An 8,666-nucleotide genomic window follows, 5' to 3' on the forward strand; every position below is an offset into this window, starting at 1 on the left:
TTCTAACTTTATGCAGAAGGAAGTAAAAACAAAGCATTAACATCTGAGGTCAAAAGGAAAGACAAATGGATAGCCATTAAGTGGATGATTTGCAAACTTGGATTAATCGTGGCTTCCCCCTGAGCCTAATTGTGTGATCTTAGGCAAATATTTTATATCACTGGTCCTCCTTTTTCTTCACTTTTGCATATGAAGGCACCTTCAAATCCTGGAGTTCAGAACACCAGCTGTACAAAAACCAATTGGTTTAGGTTTAATAGACTATAATGATGCTCTTTCTATAACAATCTGGGCCACGTACAGGGTTCACATGACAACTACCTTACCTCTCAGTTCACAAATGGCACTATGGCCAGGGTGAGGCGGGGCAGGAATGGTTCTGAGTGAAGAGCTACTTATGCTCAATGAAAATCATCCTGCGCTATTAATAGTATTAATATTGTAATAGTGACCACACCAGACATGTTTACATCAGTTGCCAATCCATGCAACATTACTAGCATTGATCACCTCTGTGCATCAGGCAGGTTGCCAGTTTTAATGTCAAAGACCCTTTATCAATTTGGAATGGATCTGCCTGGATAGTACATAACCACCATAGCTGCAACACCGCTGGCTAGCACCGTGGTAATATTATGAGTAATAGGGGAAACATCCATTGCAACGCAGTCATTACATCGCACTGCTTTTACAATGCAACTGTTACAACACAACTACCTTTACATCGCATGCCATTCAACGCATGTCACTACAACGCATGCCATTACAATACATACTATTACAACGCATGCCATTACAACTCATTATAAGGAGATTTTTTAGTTTTAGGGTGGGTATGGGTTTTGGGGTAGATGGGAATAGTAATTTTTACCCCTACACTGTCCAACACTTTTCCTACTGTTGCATTCACTGATGTGGGAATAGTAATTTTTACCCCCACACTATCCAACACTTACCCTACTGTTGCCCTAAACTTATTATGCGTGGTAATGGTATGCTTTGTAATGGTAGTCTTTAAAATACATTGTAATAGCATGCGTTGTAAAATCATGCGATGTGATGGTAGTTGCGATGTAAAAACCGCGTTGTAAAAGCATGCGTTGTAATTGTTTGCATTGTAACGTCATATATTCGAGTATACGCCTCACAATGCTACATGATTCATCACTCAAATGATTAAAATATAATTAGGAAATTCAACCATATATTAATTCAACCAAGCAAAAACTTTTAATTTAGGAAACTGAGATGCCCACAAGAGAGCTACTTGCAGGTAGCAGGAGAGCTCGTATTAGCTCATGAGATACTTGTTGGAGAAGCCTGCTTTAACTTCACGTTTGAACTAATCTCAAAATCTTCTAGTGCCACACTGTAACCTGCCAGACAAATGCTCCGGGCTGGAACCTTGGATGGATTTCTTCCTCATTCTTTGAAAAGTAGTCTTTCTTAACAAACACTGATATTCTGTATGCATACGTTATTTCAGAAGCACAACTCTGCCAAAATGAAGCAGAGCCCTGTACAAGATCCAAAACAAAGTTTATATCTCAACACCTGTGCTAAATCATTGAGGGGCATGATTACTAACATTTCACACAACACAGCACAGTAAATGATGAAGATGCTGCGTTGCATTGCATGAAAGGGATTGAGCAGAACAGTATCATATTTCCAAATATATGGTGCATTGGAATTGGGATTGAAAGCTCTGACATGCAAGTTACAAAGAGAACCCTCACGCCATCTCTCTGTTCACTCGACTGGGAGGAGGAACAGCCATCATAAACAAAGAGACCATACAGTGTACTACCACCACTGACAATACCATCACCCACATGGAACATCTCAGCTTCAAGATCCACACAGATGTCATGACATCCATCAGAGGCACCTTATTCCGACACCCAGGCCCGCGCTTCAGCTTCTGCAACACCATTGCAGACTTCATTGCGCCCCTAGCCTTAGACTCCAAGCACTACATCTTCCTTGGCAACCTAAATTTTCATATTGACGACACCAATGACAAAAACACCGCACACCTCCTCGATAGTATGAGTAGCCTCTGATTGACCCAGGTCATTCATGACCCTACACACACCGCAGGACACACGCTGGACCCAATTTTCAACCACAGGAGCAGCATCAAATACAGCCACATCACAGAACTCACATGGACCGATCACTCCATCGTCCACTTCAGCATCTCCAGCCCCCTCACCGCCAACCCCAAGATGACCAACACCTCCCACTCATCCTTGGCCTTCTCCATTGAACCCACATCACACAAAACCTCAGGAAACTCCATTTGCTCCGCATACTTCTTTCTCTGCCCCATCTTCTTCTGTCATCTTGTTTCTCCCTTAGGAAGCAGATCCTTACTTGCTTTCCCCTTCTCTCACTGTTCACTTTCATTGTTACAGCCTTCTGTCTCTTTATATATCCCTCTCTTCTCATTTGTCACTATCATTTCTTTTTCTATTTCACAGTGCTATTGCCTGTGAACTCAAAGCCTACTTTCATCAACACAGCGCTGCTTCAGGCACAATCATTCATGGTACTGGGGTAGAATTGTGATAACTGACCCGTATATCCTTGTCGAATTTAGCTTGAAGTGTATATTTTTGCTAGTTTTTTCATCTTTAAATAAGGCCAGCTATGTGTACATCTTTGCTCAATATTCCAATGTATAATACAAACTAAAGACATAAACCTATTTTAGCTCATACATCTGCCAGCTGTCTATTTTGTAATCATGTGACACTTACTAGATGGTACCAGTGAACAGGGAAGCCAATTTAAGTATGTGTACTGGGCACTGGTCATTGCAAGTTCCCCAGCTACATGTTGGCTTCACTGAAACCTATGGTATTTGGTATCAAACACATTGCCTTAATAAATACATACTGATCCAAGTATTGGATTTATTATGACATGCACCGAGAGGGCACCTTAGTGGTGCCCCAGAAACATACTAGTCCTTTGGTGTAGTGGCTGAATAGTATTGTCCGGCCTGCCACCAAAGACTATTTTCTGACCCCTAGAGGTGACAGCCTGCACTCACTGATGTCAGGAAAATAAGCCTGCTCTGGAGAAGGTGTTTTCCCAGGGCAGAGAATTGAGGAACTCAAACTTACTCCTTAATCTGCAACTTAATCTGAAGCATTTAAAGAACCTCGGTAAAGCTTGCTAAATTGCAACTGGGCCTAAGCTAACCAAGGCACACCTCCAGGAGTTGCTTCATGAGTTTGAAAGAGCCCAGGCAAGAGAAGAAAGCACTGACAAATTTGGAGATGACCCAGTCACTGAAGATAAGACTGACAACAATACTCCTGGACACACCATCCCTTCCAATGCCCCAGAGGAAGAGGAAAACCTAAAATTGTACCTGGAGGTAAAGGTAATCCGAGCACCTCCAGGCCCATGGAAGAACTAGAGAATCAAGACCAGGAGCTGGAGAAATTAGCCAGAAGAGAAGCCCTTGAGGCCAAAATCCTGGCCATAGAAAAAGAAAGGGCTGAGATGGATATAACACTCATGAATGGTGACAGCAATAAGATAAATATAGATAGAGAGGAAACTTTTTATCTCAAAATCCCCAAAGGGATTATCCCCAAATATGTTGAGGGTGATACTACCACAAAATGGTTTACAGCCTTTAAGAGGGCTTGTAAAATGAGAAAGCTCAACCAAAAGTATTGGGCCTCTCTACTCTGGGATCTTTTCTCAAGCAAATGCAAGAATAGACTCCTCACACTTAATGAGGTAGTTGCTGAGTCCGATGACCTCATGAAGGATATCCTGAATGAGGGCCTTGGACTCACCACTGAAGAGTGTGGGATTAAGTTAAGGGGAACTCACAAAACCTCGAGTCAGTCCTTGGTTGATTTTGTTGACTTTTTATTCAAAACACTGGGCGGATGATTGAAAGGCAGAAAGGTGCAAGACTATAAAGGGCTTTACAATCTGTCGATTAAGGAGCACTTGTTGAATTATTGTACATCAGAAAAACTGTATCAGTACTCGGTGGTTCTAGGGTTGGTTTCTCCTCAAGAGCTTCAGAAGAAGGCTGACCATTGGGTCAAAAGTAAAGTATCCAGAAAGACCCATGGTTGGGGTGACCAAATAAAAGGGGTCGCTAATCCCTCTCACCCCAATCTCCCCCACTCCCTGCCCCCCAAGGGAAAAATATGAGACAGTCTAAAGAAAAGGGTAAAGGGTCTTCTAAAGGTCCACAAAAACCTCTTCAGGAGAGTGGGCCCAGACACACTTCACAAACAAAGAGTGGGTACCAGCGTAAGAACTGGGATCCCCAAAAGGCTTGGTGTTTTAATTGTAAGGCCAATGGACACAGAACTGGAGACTATTCTTGTCCCATAAAGGCCCCCACTCTCCAGATGGGATCCTTGATGTGCCCTGACCAAGTCAGAGAGCACACTGAAGCTACTGTAGTCTCTGAGGGTGGGGTGATATAGCTAACATGGCTGTCTGGCCCAGTAACCTGAAGAAATACAGATAAAAGCCATATATCAATGGGGTTGAAGTAGAAGCACTGACGGATACAGGTGCAAGTGTCACCATGGTGACTGAAAAACTGATATCCCCAGACCAGCACTTGACTGGAAAAACGTATCTAGTCATCAATGCTGACAATTATAAAATGGTCCATCCCATGGAAGTGGCGACCTTAGAATGGGGAGGGGTTACTGGCCAAAATAAGGTGGTTGTATCCTCTGCAATTCCAGTCCAAAGTCTGTTTGGAAGTGATCTGCAGCCCTCCACATGGGCTGAGGTAGAGCTAAGATCCCATGCAGCCATGCTAGAAATACCTGAATGGGAATGCGTGAAAACCCGAGCACGGTGCAGAGCCCAGGATGAAAAAGAGGAGACGGAGCCTGGAATAATGGTCCAACCCTCCAAGAGAAAAGGCGAGAAGTCTGGGAAACCAACTTCTGAAAAGGCACAAGCTCAGGTCCCATGTCCTCTGGGAAAAGACTTTAAGCACTTGAGGCCTTCCCAGTCAGAACTCCTAGGCCCAGGGGGACCCTCTGTGGAATATCTGTGCCACTCTTGAGAGCCTGAGACAGCAAGCTGCTGTCCAGGAAAAGGGAGATGTCAGTGGCTCCTGGAGAGCCTATTGGGAGGACGGATTCCTGTACACTGACACCAGACACCCCACTAGGAGAGCGGTAGTGCCTCAGCAGTACAGAGAGTCCTTACTCTAATTAGCACATGACATCCCCCTCGCTGGGCCTCTTGGCCAGACAAAGATTTGGAGTAGATTAGTCACCCACTTCTACTGGCTAGGTATGTCACAGAAAGTGAACGAGTTTTGTAGCTCCTGTGTTACCTGTCAAGCCAGTGGCGAAACAGGTAGCAAACCAAAGGCCCCCTTAATTCCACTACCATTAGTTGGGGTTCCATTCGAGAGGCCCCCAAACAGCCTCATGAAGCAGATTCAGACTGGTGGTAGTGGATCATGCAACTAGTTATCCTGAATAAATTCCCCATATGACTGTCAGTGCTCCTGCAGTTGCCATAGCACTCACAAGTATTTTTACCAGAGTGGGCTTCCCTAGGAGGTGGTGTCAGACACAGGTAGTAAATTCATGTCTCACTACTAAAAGCCATGTGACATATACGTTTGCCACCCCATGTCACCTACAAATGGCCTGGTTGAGCGATTCAACAAGACCATTAGAAATATGATCATGCGATTCCCTGAAAAACTCAGAAGGAGATGGGATGTTCTTTTGCCGTGCCTGCTTATTGCTTACAGAGTCACAAAAAGGACTTGACTTTAGTCCCTTTGAACTTCTGTTTTGCCATCCTATGAGCAGTCTACTTTGTCTGGTAAGGTAGGGCTGGGAGAAGCCTCTCAATTAACCTAAACTGGACATAGGAGACTATGTGCTTGGCCTTCGTTCCAGGATGGCTGAGTACATGGAGAAAGCTAACAAAACCCTTGAGGCAAGCCAGAAGTTCCAGAAGCAATGGTTTGACTAAAAGACTGCACTGGTGGAGTTCCAACCAGGGCAGAAGGTATGGTTATTGGAGCCTGTGGCAACTAGGGCTCTTCGGGTGAGGTGTAGTGGACCCTACCCTATCCTAGAGAGAAAAGGGGAGGTCACCTATCTGGTGGACCTTGGTACTTCCAGGTGCCCCAAGAGGTTTAACCATTTGAACCACTTTAAACTCTGTCATGACAGGGCTGAAGTGACCATGCTGATGATTATGGATGAGGATCAGGAAGAAGAGAGTAAACCTCTCCCTGATCTCTTCTCTATCAACATTCAAGATGAGTCTGTTGAGGGAGTTGTCTTTTCAGACACTCTAACTGCCCAAATGCATACTGACTGCAGGCAAGTCCTAAGGCAGTATCCTGGGCTCTTTTCTTGACCCCTGGTCAGACAACCTGGTGTACACATGATGTGGACACTGGGGACAGCCTACCAATAAAAAATAAAATATACAGGCCATCTGACCAAGTCTGACTAAGTCAAAGAAAGCATCAGAGCTGAAGTCAGCAAGGTGCTGGAATTAGGGGTGATTGATCCCTCTGAGAGTCCCTGGGCCAGCCCAGTGGTCTTAGTCCACAAACCTAATTTCAAAGGAAGAAACCCAGAGCTGAGGTGTTGTGTGGATAACAGAGGTCTCAATGCTGTCACTAGACTGATGCACACTCCACTCCAAGAGCTGATGAGTTCATTACAGGTTAAGAGCAGCTAAGTTTCTCGGTATGTTTTATTTGATCTGGGTACAGGCAGATTGGGCTGACCATAGGAGCAAAAGGCAAATCAGCATCCACCACACCAGATGGGCATTACCAGTTTACTGTGATAACCTTTGGCGCAAAGAATGCCCCTGCCACCTTCCAAAGGCGGTGAACAAATTCTTGGCTTGGCTGGAGTCTTTTAGTACAACATATCTAGATGACATTGCTGTCTATAATTCTACCTGGCAGGATCACCTGATCCACCTTTGTGGGAAGCTGACTCTTTATGTGATAAATCAAAAATCTGATATACCATGTAAAGAATCCAGGGGTTCCCTTATGAGTAGACAGGGGCTTGCTATGCAATCCCAAAGTGTTCTATTAGGGGGTAGTGTGGTGGAGCAGCCATAGGCTTAACACAGAGGAGTGCAAAGCATTTTAAAATACACACAATGATTAATAAGTGACACACACGACTCAAGAAGGAGATCCACGCCAACTTATAAAAATAGCAAGGATCTTTATGTATGTTTAGGCATCAGGGAAAAATCATTCAGGTAAGTACGTTTTTAAATAAAAATTCTTTTCACTTTACAAAGTGAACAATTAGTGCAATTTCTGAGTTCTACAATGTTATCCTATGGAAGGAAGAACAAGTTCTGCAAACAGGTAGAGTACAGTGACTTACAAGACCAATCTCCAGGAGTTAAGCTGAGTGGTGGGCAAGGTCCAAGGCACCACCAGCAGTACACCACCAGCGGCACGAGGGGGTTCAAGGCTTGTAATGCTCGGGGACGTGGGGACACCTGGGGCCTCTTCTCCATGGCTCGGGGAGATGGCTGCAGAGGTATCTTTAGGTGTCTGGTTTCCTTTCTGGTAGCAGGTGCGGTTGAGGGTGCCTGCGTGCACAGGCTGCAGGCGTTGTCGGGGAGTCCATGAGGGGTGAATCCACGACGGGATCAAGCTCTGGATGGCTGGGGGACCATGTTGACACTGGTGGCGCACTTCAACTCGGGCCAAAGGTGACGGGTGCAGTGGTGGCTTCAGGTGTCAGGTTTTGGTGGTTCTGAAGGCCTCAGAGTCTTTGCTTTGGAGTTCCTGCAGGATGCAGGCAACAGCTCTGCTGTTCTTCGAGAGGTCTTGCTCTTTATTTGGGTTTTTTGAGGCATACAGCTGCAGAACAAGCCGTCTTTGGCACAGGTTGGACAGAGAGTGGCAGACAGGATAGCAGGGCTCAGGCCACGTTAGGTGCTCTCTTCAGTCTTCTACTTTTGTGGATCTTCGTGTCCTTCTACTTCTGTAGGTCATCACGATCTGCTCTCTGGTGCCAGGGGCTCCCCTAAATATTGCATTTAGGGGTGTTAGGGGACTGTAGGGTAGTAGCCAATGGGCAACTGACTCTTGGGGTCCCTATGCCTCCTATGTGACCACTTCCTGTGGGAAGTGAGCAAATCCTTGCCCCAGAATGCCTAAGTATGCCATTACAAAGATGGCTACTTCCGCTAAAATCTGGTCCACCTCAATGTAGCCCACCTTAGGGGTGGTACTAGCCTGGATATGGCACCCCTACCTGACTAGATAATTTTCCCGTCTGTTCAGGTGCCTAGGGGGTCCTGGACAAAGGGGGGCAGCTTTCTCTCTTGTGTTGCATTCGACAGGCGGCAGCTCTTTGAAGCTGAGCGGTCTGGGGAGGCTAATCAGCAGATCATCCTGTGGGAGGGGGTGATATGCCCTCTTCTTGGGCAGGCTTTAGTTCTGGGCCTCCTGAGAGCAGAGGCCCTCACCCTAGGAGGTCAGTCCAGTGTCTTGGGTGGCCGGCTTACAGACACCAATGGAGGAGCAAACCCGAGGCTGGTAGGTTTTCAGGGGGCACCTTTAAGGTGCCCTCTGGGCACATATATTGGTAAATCCATCACTGGAATATGTATGGGTTTATCAATGCAAGATGTTTGAT

Source organism: Triturus cristatus, chromosome 1_2 (assembly GCF_964204655.1).
Source record: "Triturus cristatus chromosome 1_2, aTriCri1.1, whole genome shotgun sequence".
Lineage (NCBI taxonomy): Eukaryota > Metazoa > Chordata > Amphibia > Caudata > Salamandridae > Triturus > Triturus cristatus.